We start from the raw sequence: 15409 nt of genomic DNA on the forward strand, positions 1-15409 counted from the left end.
TCGCATTGACCATAAACTGGTCAATGCAGAAAGTCAAACATAGTTCGACTTTCGGACTCGAAAGGCGACAAAACAACGAAGGAACACTTACAAAGGATCCCCGAAAGCTAATCTTGATCAAAGAAACTCAGGTATGAAGCAATACTTCAACTTAGAGCTTTTTAGATCAGATTCTTGTGGGTTTTTGCAAGAATGGGGGGGGTATTTATAGGAAAAGCATAACCGTTAGGATCGTTTATCGAATACCGTGCCACGATCTCGCCCGTACACTTGTCGAATTATTGTGGTTACTGAAAGATGGCCCTTGGCTCTTGATTGGGTGAAAGGGCATTGCCCCTTGAACGAACGAAAGGCCAACTGCAAGTGGATTCAATGAATCTGCTGTACTGGGGAGTCCTTACGGACCGTATGGGTTTTGGCTTACGGCCCGTAAGCCCTTAGTTTGGTGATTTACAGTTTTGGTCCCTGCAGCTCCAAAACTTGGTATTTGATGCATTTTTGACACGTTTAAGCCCCGTTAACCCCATTTCAAAGCTCTAAAATGATGTCAAAGTATAGGGAACTTAAAATATGCTCAAAAATATCTCGGATGTCGGTTCGTTTGGCCGTACGGTCGCGATGTTCGGTTAATTGCGACGGAATGCGCATAAGCGCGAAAGACGATCCAAATTGCGCGACGAATGGATTTTTATCATGCCATACACTAAGGCATAATATAAGGATGCTTACATAAATTTTTGGATGTCCGGATGTATTCAGAACGTAAGTTATGCGCGAAAGTGCAAACTTGTGCACTTTTTGACATTTTTAGCCCCTGAATAATCCAAAAGTTTGTTTTAGCATACCAAACCCCTCAAAGCCTATTTCTAAGCTATGTAAAGGATTTTTATGGTATGTTTAACTTATGGACATGTTCCGGAATGTTTGTTACAGTTCGAATTGGCATACTTTCGCAGTTTGTCAAGTTTAGTCCCTGTAAGCGAATTAACTTGTTTTTGCCATACCAAAGCCTTCAAAACTTATTTCTAAGTTATGTAAGGGTTATTTAAGGTACGTTGAGTATATGTTGATGTTCCGGAGTATTTGTCGCATTAAACTGAGTACGTTTTATGCACCAGTTTGCGTATAATTCTCCAGAAAGCGATTTAGAGCTTGGAATCAAACAAGAGTTGATGTGTGCAAACGATACACATATTTATATATGTCCAAAGTATGAAATACAATATTTCATTGGTTTGGCGTTTGTTTGATGGTTTAAGTGACACAGGTGTCACAGTCTCCCCTACTTTAGGAAATTTCGTCCCGAAATCTAGTTTTAGAGGAAACTTGTGAAGACAGCCGTGACGGTTTCGCCTTCAGACAAATCCATTGAACCCTTAGGTAAAACTCTGGGCCATGTTAGGATCCATAGCGAAAATTTCAACCCACAAAGTGAAGTCCTTGTAATAATAAAACATGGAATTTTGAACTACGGACAGAAGAACGTTTCTTATGAAGACTTATCATAGGAAACTTGGTGTGTGATTGAGATCAGAATTGGGGGAGTGTAAGAATAGGTCCTAACACATGATGAAACTTCCTGTGGCTCCTGTGCACTGAATTCCATAATTATGTAGGCCTCCATAATTACGTAATTCCTTGCACAGTCCGCACGATCCATTTCATAATGCGTAGGAAAAATTACTTGAATAAACATGAAGCGATTCGACTAGACCACCAAAGGATCCTTTTAATTAGATCAACGAACGATCTTTTTAACTAGATCAACACATGATCTTCTTAACTAGACCGTCGTACAATCTCTTTAAATAGACCACTTAAGGGATCATTTTTAGTTACATCATCGCATGATATTTCTAATCAGATTTTCAAAATAAATCTGTTTAACCAGACCATTTAAGAGGTCCAATTATAGAATAATACTTTATAACCCGAGGGACTTAACTACAATGTTGAAGTCCATTAAGGGTTTAAGATAGTATCTTTGGATATCCTATTATGAATCTCTCGTATGAGATATGAAAGATTCTATAAGGATTTGGATGGATCACATACAACCACAAAACATGTAAGAAAGCACATAAGCACAAATTTAGTTAACTTGATTCTTTATTTTGTTACCTTTAGGTATGGATATTTAAAGCACACTAGGAATCCAATACATGGATTGCATTTGGCACTTTAATGATTGTTAAAGATCTACCTATAAAGATAGAGGGATTCTCAATAAGAGTTTAGCTTTGTTTCTTAAAAGAAATGAGAGTTTAAGGTTCTTGGGGAGATCAAAAGTGATCATAATATGACAGAACCATACGAGTAGTTTGTCTTTGGGTTGACATCATAAGGTTTCATCAAGCATTCACGCAAACGCATAAATTTTGCAGAAATAAAAACAACAATTCTTTATTTATGTAACAACGGAATTGTCTTGAAGTGTCACAAGATAACAACCAAGGAAATACAAAACACTAATTGTTTACTGCTGCATCATTGTTCATGTTTGCCTCATTGATGTTGAACACTCGTCCACGCGCTGGAGGTATGTTAACAAGCCTTGGGCAATTGTTCCTGTAGTGGGTAAGGTCACCACAGTTATAACATGACCATGGGGGGAACCGTGCTTGAACAGCAGCAGGGTTTGCAGCAGCTTGATTTGCATAACGACAAACATTGATCAAATGTCCCAACCGCCCACAGTGGGTACATTTGTGACACTGCTCTTGCTCTAGATGATGACGGTTGCACTTGTTGCACAAAGGTGCGGTACCAACATAGTTTTGTCTTTTACGAGGTTGTGCTGGCTGGTTTGGTGCAACCTGTTTGTCTTGAGCAGTTACAGCGTAGCTTTGAGAGGCTTTGCGCTTCTTCTTCTTGGACACCTCAGCATTTTCTTCCTTTGGTTCCACTTAAGCAGTCTTGTCAGATGGTCTTAAGTCGCCCTTCCGAAACAGCTTGCGCTTCCTGATATGGGATTCAGTCAGAGTGGCAGCCAATTCAATGTCTTGTCTGACAGTAGCAGGGTTGCTGCCAGTAGCGATATCCTGAACTACGTCAGGAAGCCCATCAATGTATTTCTCAATCGCCTTATCCAGAGGCGTAACCATAGCGGGGCATAACAAGCTCAATTCCTCATAGCGGTCAGTATAGGCTCGATGTTCCCCACTGTCTTGCTTCAAATCATCAAATTCCCTTTCTAGAGCCCTAAGCTCATGACGAGGACAGAATTCCTTCATCATAAGAGCCCTAAGCTCGGCCCAAGTCTGTGCTAATGCAACCTCAGCACCGCGGTCTCTCATAACCCCGTTCCACCACGTAAGAGCCCTCTTCTGAAACACACTCGAAGAAAACTCAACCTTGCGATTTTCAGGACACTGAATGTGACGGAAAGTATTCTCAATGCTCTCGAACCATTGAAGAAGCCCAGTTGCTCCCTCAGAACCACTAAACTTGAGTGGTTTAGCCGAGTTAAAAGTCTTGAAATTGCATGGAGCATTGTTGTTGTTGATGGCTTGAGTTATTTGAGCATAAAGATTTGGGAAGGCAGCAGCCATTTGCTGCGCGATGATTTCCGCCAGTTCGGCATTTGCTATTTGATTGTCGCGTCGAGGAGGCATTCTAAAAGAGGAAACATGAGAGGAAACGAGTGAGAGAATTAGACGAAAAGAATGAGATGAAACAAATCTGATGAAAGCAAGGATTAGTGGTTATTTGTTTGTTACTAAAAAGCAACAAACGACCCTGGTGATTAATCAAAGTAAGTAGGTCAAAAATAATGTATCGCGAAGACATGCTTGCCTATAAGTGGACACTCACCCCAAGAGTTCCCAGGTAAGAGTGACTGGTCCGATTATATGGATTTGTACGAACACTCTAGCCTTAGACAGAAAACTCAGAGTACAGGCATCCACTCTTCCAGATTGCACGCGTTCACATTATTTAGACCAACTTTGACGGGATTTTGAAAACTCAAAGGGTTCAAAACCATATAATAAATCATCCTAGAACATATGATTAGTTTTCAAAGCGGGATAGAAATTTATGTTATTATTGTGGTTGTCACCTAAGAATAAGTGACGGTATTGTTTTAAAACTAAACACAAGAAAACTTGTGTTAGGGTCCTAGGAAGGTTATAGTCTAGGTCAAAGCATTACTAATAACCTAATTCCCTATAACCATTGGCTCTGATACCAACTTTTCTGTCACACCCCGACCACGTGGAACAACAAAACGTGGCGGAAAAGTCGGGGAGTGTTGTAACAGAATCATTGTTTCATAACACATGGAAATTGAAATATTGTTTTATTGATTAAATGGACTCATTGTTCTAATACAATCAAATAAGTACAACTATAATCTTCCAAATTTTAAAGTGTCTAAGGCATGAGTCCATCCTAAATGTAGCATATATCAACAATCATCTCAAGACGGCACCTGAAACATGTGTAAAAATAGGTACGTCAGCATAAAAATGCCTGTCAGATACATAAGTTTTGTGAAAATGGGATTCATGACTTGAGTTTAAAGAAAACGTTTAATAACAGTCAGTCATGAACCTTGTAATTTGCTTTGTCTTGTAAATCATTTAAAAAAAATGGTAAAATCAGATGATATGTAAAAATAAGAGAACACTGTGTGGTTAAATGGATAACCATGTAAAATGAGTTTGTATAAGATAAGTCGTTTGTAAATCATTGTCTTGTGAAAAGTGTGTTATTTGTATAAAATGTTATATGTCTAAACTGAAATGATTTAGACAACGCTAAGTTATGTAATACCATGTAATGTATAAGCAAAAGTTATGTATGGTAAATGAAATGAGATTTCTTTAACCACAAGTAAAAAAATGTACAAAACAAAGTGTTTGAATAAATCAAAAGTTATGCTTTGTAAAATAATGTAAGGTTAAACGAATAACCTTATAGTAGCATATTAACAGTATACTTTGGATTTGTAAATAACATATTAAAATTATGTTTTGGTTTATTGATAAAATGCATATGTTGGTTCTGTACAATACCACACATGAGAGTATATCAAACTATACTTTTTGGGAGTATATCAAAATATACTTTAAAGGTGCGATTTAAGAATTCATTAAGACCTAGTGCATCAAACTACACCTTCGAGACTATAAGGATACCACAAAGGAAATCCCTATTTGGATGGAGAAACAAATTGGTTTCAGACATTCCATGACAACAGGAATGGGGTGTCTAGTCCTATAGCGCCATATCATACTTCCAATCGGTCTGGTGAATGTATAAAATAAGTACAATCCAACAATTAATCTTATAATCTTTGAGAAATCAGTGTTTAAACCATAGATAGTCATTTAGTTTGTCAAAAGATAAATACTAACATGTATAATCAATTATACTTTGAAATCATGAAAATAACAGATAGGTACACATGCTTCACCCCAAAACAGTTGAAAACAGTAAAAGATGGGGTTCTATGTACTCACTTGAGATTGCTTAGAAGATCTTGTATGATAACCAAACAATGCTAGAGATTACGGAATATCAGACGGCACCTAATAGGTAGCTATGTTAATATACCGGACCAAATCGGAAGGATCGGATAGTATGCGGGTTCGTAAACCAAACGAGTATGGAGACTCGTGAAATATGGTTTAACAAAGCCTACATACTAAAATGAAACCTATCCTAAGTGCTTGCGACCCATTACGACCCGTTTAGGTAGATTATGCTACCTTAACGCGTCGTTCGCGTAGAACGCGTCTGGAACGCCTAACATCGTGACCACAAGGCATAACCTCGGGAGGTTATAGCTATGGTCACCTAATGTGTTTGGTTGGATCCTAATTATCGACCAAATGGGTCGGGTTCGAAAGTATAAGCGATGGTTTAGATCGCTTACCTTACGACCCTATATACGCACTATACTAAAAGTGACGAGCTAAGCATGTTAGAACATGCTTAACTAAGTTTAGAAAACAGGTTTGGCATCAAAACAAATGGCTTTGATGCCCACGAGTATTTTGGTTACAAAATACGCAAGAATGCGCATTTTGGCCAAAACTACGACTCGTCATTGAGCCTAGATAACGTGGTAATCAGTAGGTATAGTCACTACGGACTATAACCATCGTGATCACACTCACGTTATGAAGTTCCAACGAACTTTGCATTGACCATAAACTGGTCAATGCAGAAATTCAAACATAGTTCGACTTTCGGACTCGAAAGGCGATAAAACAACGAAGGAACACTTACAAAGGATCCCCGAAAGCTAATCTTGATCAAAGAAACTCAGGTATGAAGCAATACTTCAAGTTAGAGCTTTATAGATCAGATTCTTGTGGGTTTTTGCAAGAATGGGGGGGGGGTATTTATAGGAAAAGCATAACCGTTAGGATCGTTTATCGAATACCGTGCCACGATCTCGCCCGTACACTTGTCGAATTATTGTGGTTACTGAAAGATGGCCCTTGGCTCTTGATTGGGTGAAAGGGCATTGCCCCTTGAACGAACGAAAGGCCAACTGCAAGTGGATTCAATGAATCTGCTGTACTGGGGACTCCTTACGGACCGTATGGGTTTTGGCTTACGGTCCGTAAGCCCTTAGTTTGGCAGATTTACAGTTTTGGTCCCTGCAGCTCCAAAACTTGGTATTTGATGCATTTTTGACACGTTTAAGCCCCGTTAACCCCATTTCAAAGCTCTAAAATGATGTTAAAGTATAGGGAACTTAAAATATGCTCAAAAATATCTCGGATGTCGGTTCGTTTGGCCGTACGGTCACGATGTTCGGTTAATTACGACGGAATGCGCATAAGCGCGAAAGACGATCCAAATTGCGCGACGAATGGATTTTTCTCATGCCATACACTAAGGCATAATATAAGGATGCTTACATAAATTTTTGGATGTCCGGATGTATTCAGAACGTAAGTTATGCGCGAAAGTGCAAACTTGTGCACTTTTTGACATTTTTAGCCCCTGAATAATCCAAAAGTTTGTTTTAGCATACCAAACCCGTCAAAGCCTATTTCTAAGCTATGTAAAGGATTTTTATGGTATGCTTAACTTATGGACATGTTCCGGAATGTTCGTTACAGTTCGAATTGGCATACTTTCGCAGTTTGTCAAGTTTAGTCCCTGTAAGCGAATTAACTTGTTTTTGCCATACCAAAGCCTTCAAAACTTATTTCTAAGTTATGTAAGGGTTATTTAAGGTAAGTTGAGTATATGTTGATGTTCTGGAGTATTTGTCGCATTAAACCGAGTACGTTTTATGCACCAGTTTGCGTATAATTCTCAAGAAAGCGATTTAGAGCTTGGAATCGAACAAGAGTTGATGTGTGCAAACGATACACATATTTATATATGTCCAAAGTATGAAATACAATATTTCATTGGTTTGGCGTTTGTTTGATGGTTGAAGTGACACAGGTGTCACAGATACTTTGTGGAATTCGTTTGACATGGAGGAAGAAACAGAAGAAGAAACGGAGTTCTTTGATGAGTTGGATATTCTGAGAGAGTACGAGTCATCACAGGAGAGATTTCCAGCTGAGTACTCTGGGCGACCACGACAAAATTCAAATGATGATGAAGCTGGTCCAAGCAATGCTGGTGAACATGATGATATTCAACAATCTTCAGAACAAGAACATGCTCCTGATAATCAGACGGCAGTCAATGAGAATTTAGAATCTGATAATGGGCCAGTTTCTGATCATGGTGATTCAGATTCTGAGGGGTAGCAGATCCAGATTTCAAGTCAAACAAATCCAGTCAGTGAACAAGATATAAACCGGAATATCACAAATTTGGAAGGCGAGGTAGATGTTCCAGGCGAGATGATGCCAAGAACTCTTTCATACCATCCAGACGAGTTGATTATCGGAGAATTGCAATCAGGCATCCGCACAAGACGTAAAATTGACCAAGGCCTTACTTGTTTTTATTCTACAGTAGCACCTTTACAAACTGAGTTTTCACTAAGTTGTTTTATTTCGCAGATCGAACCGAGAACTTACAAAGAGGCGCTAACTGAAGATTCTTGGGTCAATGCTATGCAAGAAGAGTTGAGTCAGTTTGAGAAGTTAGGAGTGTGCAAATTGGTAGATTTGCCTGATGGTCACAGGAAGATAAACACAAAATGGGTATTTAAGTGCAAACGAGACGACCGAGGGGTTATTATTCGCAATAAAGCTCGACTCGTAGTCCAAGGCTTTAGTCAGCAGGAGGGTATAGATTTCACAGAGGTGTATGCTCCAGTTGCTAGACTAGAAGCGATTAGAATCTTCCTAGCATTTGCATCTTGTAAAATTTCAATGTATATCAGCTAGATGTTAAATCGGCTTTTCTCTATGGAAAGGTAAAAGAGGAGGTATATGTCGGACAGCCACCGGGCTTCACCGAACCAATCCATAAAGACAAGGTTTATTTGCTGGATAAAGCGCTGTATGGTTTACACCAGGCCCCGAGAGCTTGGTACGAGACATTGTCTCAACACCTGCTAGCCAACAGCTTCATCCGAGGAAAAGTGGATGCCACTCTATTCACCAAAGAAGTCGATGGACATCTTCTGATCGTTCAGATATACGTAGATGATATCATATTTGGGTCAACAAATGAAGATTTGTGCAAAGAGTTTGAAAAAGTTATGAAGCAAAAATTCGAAAAGTCATCGATGGGTGAGATGAAATTCATCTTGGGACTTCAAGTTGATCAACTGCCTGAGGGAATTTTCATACATCAGACGAAGTATGTTCATGATATCTTAGAGAAATTTGGGATGTCAGGATCTACTCCAGCTTCCACCCCATTAGCGACGAATCATGGGATAGACCCTGATCTTACCGGAGAGAAGGTAGATGAAACGATGTATCGTTCCATGATCGGATCGCTAATGTATTTGACTGCTTCAAGACCCGATATCATGTATCCTACCTTCCTCGCAGCAAGATTTCAATCTAACCTGAGAGCTTCGCATATGGTGATTGTGAAACGGATATTACGCTACCTGAAAGGAACTCCATCATTGGGGTTGTGGTATCCAAGAGAAGGCGATTTCATGCTCGAAGGGTATTCCGATTCTGATTTCGGATGCTGTAAAGTTAATGCTAAATCAACAACAGCGGGTTGTCAGTTTTTCGGACCACGATTGGTCACCTGGCAATGTAAGAAGCAGACCTCTATAGCTTTGTCCACATGTGAAGCGGAGTATGTATCTGCTAGCAGTTGCTGCTCTTAGATCTTGTGGATCCAGCAACAGATGAGCGACTACGGTTTGCAATTTCTTAACACCCCTATCTTTGTTGATAATGAGGCAGCGATAAACATCACAAAAAATCCTATTCATCACGCTAAAACTAAACACATAGAGATTCATCATCACTTCATTCGCGATTGTTTCAAGAAGAAGTTGATACGAATTGAGAAAATCCAAACTGACAATCAAAAAGCTGATTTACATACCAAAGCATTTGATAAAACACGTTTTAAATATCTTTTAAAACTAAACGGTATGATGCTTTTATCGATGTCGGATGGAATCATTGGCGTTGATGAAGGTACCACTGTAGATGATGATGTTGAGAAGCAATCTGCAATGGTTTGTCGATTTTTTACTGGTTTTGGTATTTAGGGGGAGTATAGAGTAGAATTATTTTCAGAAAATACAAAAACAGTAAAAATTCAAAAATACAAAAACATGAGATATTTCAAAAATCTAAAAATAATAGAAAACTGAAAAAGAGCTTGTGTAAAAAGGGAAAATGATAGTACATCAGTTAGACAGTTACAGTACGCTAAAGAAATGTAAAGTCTTAAAAGCATTAAACAGTCTCGCTGATGATGTGCCGGTAGGTTTTTACACATTTAGTAGGTTTGTTCGGGATATAAACCTAAAATCATCACTTGTTTATTTCGTGGGGAACATCTCTCGGATATATAGGTAACCCCTGAAATCTTGTTTGAAAGATGTTATTTTTGACATACTAGGTCTTTGTACGTGATGATATCTGGGGTATTATACCAGGACTTCTGATTTTGCGGAAGCAATAGCCTAGTCCTCGTATAATGCTTTTCAATGCTTTGTTCTTAAAGCTCACCCTCAGCATAAAAAATTATGAAACATTGAAAAATGCTAATCATGTGCTGTTGAAATAAAAGATCCCCAAACGGGACCCACTTAAATTCGAACCATCATCTCTCTGCTGAACGGAAGTTCTAACCTGAGCTCTCATGGTTTCGCATTCACCCCATTACAGATATCATTAGTGTGCATTCACCTGTAAGACTGAATATAGTTGTCTGGATACGGGAGTATATTCAAGAGGTGGGACACATAAATGAGTTTAAGTTCTTAATTCACCTAATTCGTATCCTAAACAGATTGAAATTTGTGTGAAAATTTAAGAGGATCAGCATATCGACAATCTAAGAGAATTGTTTAATTCTGAACATGAAATTAAAGCTTAACGGTACTCGTAGCTTGTCTGATAGCTGATATGATTCCCTAACACGCTCACCAAAAATATGTTTATAAATTGTTTACTTTTACTACATTTCATTTCTCTTAAAATTCCAAAACTCAAAAAGATTTTATAGCTTTCTAGTTTAGAATCTTTATTAAAAATCCAAAAAGATTTTTCATTTCTGCTTTATTTTCCGACAAACCAAAGTGGAAAGCTGATCTTCAGATTCACAGTTTGAAGCAGATGCAGGAAGATTCTAGCTGGAAGATGAGTTTGGAGCTAATCACAATAAAACCTGAAAGATGATAAGTCAAATCAAGTTCATTATTTGAAACTTGTAAATTTTAGACATTGTTTGAAAATTTAAACAAAAATCAGTTGTATTTTGTCTCAGGTCAACCAAGGTCATTAAGTTGGACTTGGTAGACTAATTAAGTAATCAGGGTCATTAACTTGGACCTGAATACTTAAGTGGATTTCTAAAACTAATAAACAACAAAAAGACGGTTAGTATGAATAGATTGTAATGTCAAATTTTTGAGAAGCAGGTTACAGGTTTGAAAGTGTGATAGCAGTGAAGTGAAATCCCCATGGCAAAGAGAATGTCAAGTTTGAACCAGAACTCAAGTCCCAACTTATCGAAAGGGGGAGTTTTGATTCTGAAACAACATTCAAAATGGAGTTTGAAGATAGAAGATTAAAGGATGCTTTACAAAGTCAAATCAATTTGGAAAGATAGTCAAGACCGATCAAGACTGAAGACTCGATCTGAAGACTTCGTCAACATCCAAGGGGGAGTCTGTTGGTGCAAAAAATGTCTGTTAACTTTGTCTTGTATCGAGTCATGTATTTGTTAAGATAATTCAGGGCATAGAAATCGAGAAAATAGTATTTTAGGGTAATTTCGCATGAAATGACCTGGATGTCATTTCATACGAAATTAGTAATTCCATACGAAATTACTCAGATGTAATTCCACACGAAATTACCTAATTCCGTTTGGAATGGTAATTCCGCTTGGAAGTGTAATTTCGCATGAACATGTAATTCCGCTTGAGTTAATTTCGTGCGGAATTAGCAGCCCTATAAATACCTGTGATTTCGTTTCAGTTGGAGAACTTTTCCGATTAAGAGCCTAGGTGCTGCCCGTTTGTCATTTGATCTGTAAAAGCATTGGAATCGATAATAAGAAGATAATTAGAGGAAAACAAGTTGTTACAAGTCTATTTCTCTGATTCCGCCTTTGAAATAGATGTATAACTCTTCTGATTGACTCGTTTGGGTCACACGTCGATCCAACAGTCGGTAAGTATAAATCATACCTTAACATATCCCCTAACTGCGAGTACATCTGATAAGTTGAGCTTTAGTGGACAACAATACCGATAATCGTTATAGGATGCTTATCTAAATGTTAATTAATTGAACAACAAGAGTGTTTATAGTGTTTTGGCGTGACCGTACACTGATATGATTCTCTTACCCTCGAAACTCGCAAAAAGAATGTCGGTAAATAATTATTTAGTGCTTTCCATCTTTACTTTTGAAATATTCAAAAATACCAAAAATATTTTAGGTGTGTTTTAATATAAACTTTATAAAAGCCAAAAATATTTTAATTCTAAGTTATTTTTTGATTGCCCGATGTTGGAACTCGAGTCTATCCTACCTAAAATCCTGATTGTAAGCCAGGAAACAATTACATCTTCATAAACGGTTGAAGTTAACAAATTTTGAAAGTTAAAATTTAAAACTAAACTTTTTTTTTTAAACTTTCAAACTGTTGTCGGTTGGTAGTTGATTGAGAGTTGGTCACATGGGTGTTGCTTGTTTATATTGATTATTGTAAGACCCAGTTTATAATACCCGTTTTTAACAGCAAATAAGCTTTACATAATATACTAAAAGTAGTCTTTACAAAACTTTCAATATACGAAACCCATTTAATAAAACATTTACTTGTTTAACCTACTAACAATGTTCCAAAATAAACTACTGGTGTTTACATAAAAACAAAACATGGATCGAGTGCGGAAGCGTAACGTTAGGTGTTCGGTTCCAATCGATTTCTTGATCATCATCCTTCACTTGAGTACCTGAAAACTAATGTTTTAAACAGGCATTAGTGTTATTAACGATGGGAATTCACGTATTTGGATTAGGATCGATAACTTATTCAAATCAAGAAGTAAAAATTTCATCAAAACTGGGCTCCACCGTAATTTACGGTGTCACCGTAAATTACGGTGGGTTCTGGGCATTCTGGGAACCTACCGTAAATCAGTAGATCCCCACCGTAACATTTTAATAGCCACCGTAAATTACGGTGTCACCGTAATTTACGGTGGGCCCTGCACTTGTTTTCTTGCTTATTGATCTTGAGCATTCAAGTTCCATTTTACAGCAAAATGACCTTGAACGGGTTTATTACCCACCCAAGGCTAGTTACCCAAATTTAGGACTATCACCCGTTATCACTTTTGCTATCCCAAAAGGGAACACTCCCATATCGATCTATATATGATTAAACCCAAACTTTCGTATTTGTCATCTATGCAACTATTCACAATTATCAATCAATATCACAACTCCTATATAAGGAATTTAAACTTTACAACTATCATGGCATGTCAAAATTACGACTTACACAAAGGTTATATCCAAGAATTAAGTGATGGTGTCTAGCTTCATTTTTAATACAAAACTTGTTTTGACCCGTTTGGGTGCTGAATTAAGCACCATACAGGGCATGTATGTATCCATGTTTGTCACTCATTTTGACCCATTTCGCTTGTTTAGGTCACTAATCATTTTCATGGCATTTTGGTAATCTTGATTGTCATGTTTCAGAATTTATTACATAAACTAACAATTAGGTATAATGTAACGAAACAATAAATTTCGTACCTTTTAGAGTGCGTCTTTTCCTCGTGAACTCCCTCCGGCTTGTCCGCTAGATGAACCGGACTCTTTGCCTAGAAAATTCAGTTTTTATAACATGTTTAGAACTCCTTTTTATGACCACAATCACATAATTATGGACCATTATCAAATCTGCGTTTTTATCCAAATTTCACATTTAAATCCCCACTTAGGCATTTCTACAAACACCTAGCGGGTCAGATTTTTCTACCTTCATAAACAAGTTCACGACTTTATGATTCGACATCAAATTTCACTATAATAGTAATTTTTGCATACATTTAGTATCAATATCACATGAGTTACTTCCTATAATGAAATGTATACTAGGATTACACTCAAAATCCTAATGTTCGTCATCAACATATAAAACCCATAACCTAACATCCATGGATTCATGGAATTTTCCTGAATTGGAGCATGATTTCATATATAGTTGTCTAGGTTTTACTCCTAGACACTATATCATCTTTAATCTAACTAATTACTGTCATGCATCAACAAAATTTCAGATTTGCTTAAATTCATGAGGATTTCAAGTAGTGAATTCTCATAAAATTTTACATACCTCTTAATCCTCTTGCGATGAGGATCACAATTCTAAGCTCGGATTTCGTTTTGGTTAGGATTTGAACCTCCAATTGCAAGAAATTGTGAACTTTAGGGTTTTGGAAAATGGGGGTCGCCCCTTTCTTGCTTCTGTCGACCAGACACACCAATTTGGTGTGTTTGGTTTGGTTTTGTCACTATTAAAATTCAACTTTCGATTTTTGGCAAGATTAGTCCCTTAACTACCATTTCTTTTTAAATACTAGAGTTTTAACCAAGTGTAGGTTATTTTCAAGACTTGTAAATTTTAACTAGGTTAAAGTTTCTACATGTTTATTTCTTGTTTATGAAGTCCTTAAATTTCTTATATAAAGATTTATATTTTCGGGGTGTTACAAGTCCACCCCCCTTAAAAAGGGTTTCGTCCCCGAAACCGAATTACGTACCAAATAATGTCGGGTGTAGACGTCGCATTTCCTCTTCAGATTCCCAAGTAGTGTCTGACCCTTTTCTGTGCTCCCATTTGACCTTGACTTGGGTTATCATTTTGTTCCTCAAACTTTTCTCCTTACGATCTAAAATCGCAATTGGTTTTACTGCATAGTTGAGGCTGTTATCCACTTCGATATCGTCGTAGTGGATATGAGCAGTTTCATCGGCCAAACATTTTCGAAGATGTGATACGTGGAATGTGCTATGAATTCCACTCAACTCTTCGGGTAATTCAAGTCGATAAGCCACCTTACCAACCCGTTCAACGATTCTAAATGGCCCAATAAATCTTGGGCTTAACTTTCCTCTTTTTCTGAATCTAATAATACCCTTCCATGGGGAGACTTTTAGCATGACCATATCGCCAACCTGAAATTCAATTGGCCTATTCCTTTTATCCGCATATGCCTTTTGCCGCTCTTGAGCCGCTTTCAGGTGTGCCCGAACTATGTTGATTTTCGCATTTGTAGTTCGGATTATATCGGCAGGTGCTAGCCCCCGCGGACCCACTTCTCCCCAACATACTGGGGTCCGACATTTTCTGCCATATAATAGCTCATACGGAGCCATTTTAATACTCGCGTGATAGCTATTGTTATATGCAAATTCGACCAAGGGTAAATGGACATCCCAACTACCTCCAAAGTCAATAATGCAAGCCCGCAGCATATCTCCCAACGTTTGTATTGTCCTTTCGCTCTGCCCATCCGTTTGTGGATGGTAAACAGTGCTAAGGAACAATTTAGTTCCCATCTGTTCTTGGAATTCACGCCAGAATTTCGAAGTAAACCGAGTATCTCTGTCTGACACAATGGATATCGGTACCCCATGCCTTGCTATGATTTCATTAGTGTACACCTCCGACATTTTCTCAGATGTATAAGTTTCACGAATCGGAATAAAGTGGGCGCTTTTAGTTAACCTATCCACGACTACCCAAATAGCATCAAAACCACGACTTGTTTTAGGTAGTTTGGTCAATAGGTCCATCGTGA

The 15409-nt window shown here is 37.9% G+C and overlaps 1 long non-coding RNA gene across 1 annotated transcript; it reads right to left on the reverse strand.

The window, feature by feature from the left end:
• Positions 1–12519: 12519 nt before the first annotated feature.
• On the reverse strand, positions 12520–14076 carry LOC110934830. The gene is made up of 3 exons (XR_002588662.2): positions 13942–14076; positions 13359–13426; positions 12520–12554 (listed from the first exon to the last, which is right to left on the reverse strand). It is a non-coding gene; the product is annotated as an uncharacterized LOC110934830 (long non-coding RNA).
• Positions 14077–15409: the final 1333 nt, after the last annotated feature.

This window comes from Helianthus annuus, chromosome 4, assembly GCF_002127325.2.
Source record: "Helianthus annuus cultivar XRQ/B chromosome 4, HanXRQr2.0-SUNRISE, whole genome shotgun sequence".
NCBI classification, from domain to species: Eukaryota; Viridiplantae; Streptophyta; class Magnoliopsida; order Asterales; family Asteraceae; genus Helianthus; species Helianthus annuus.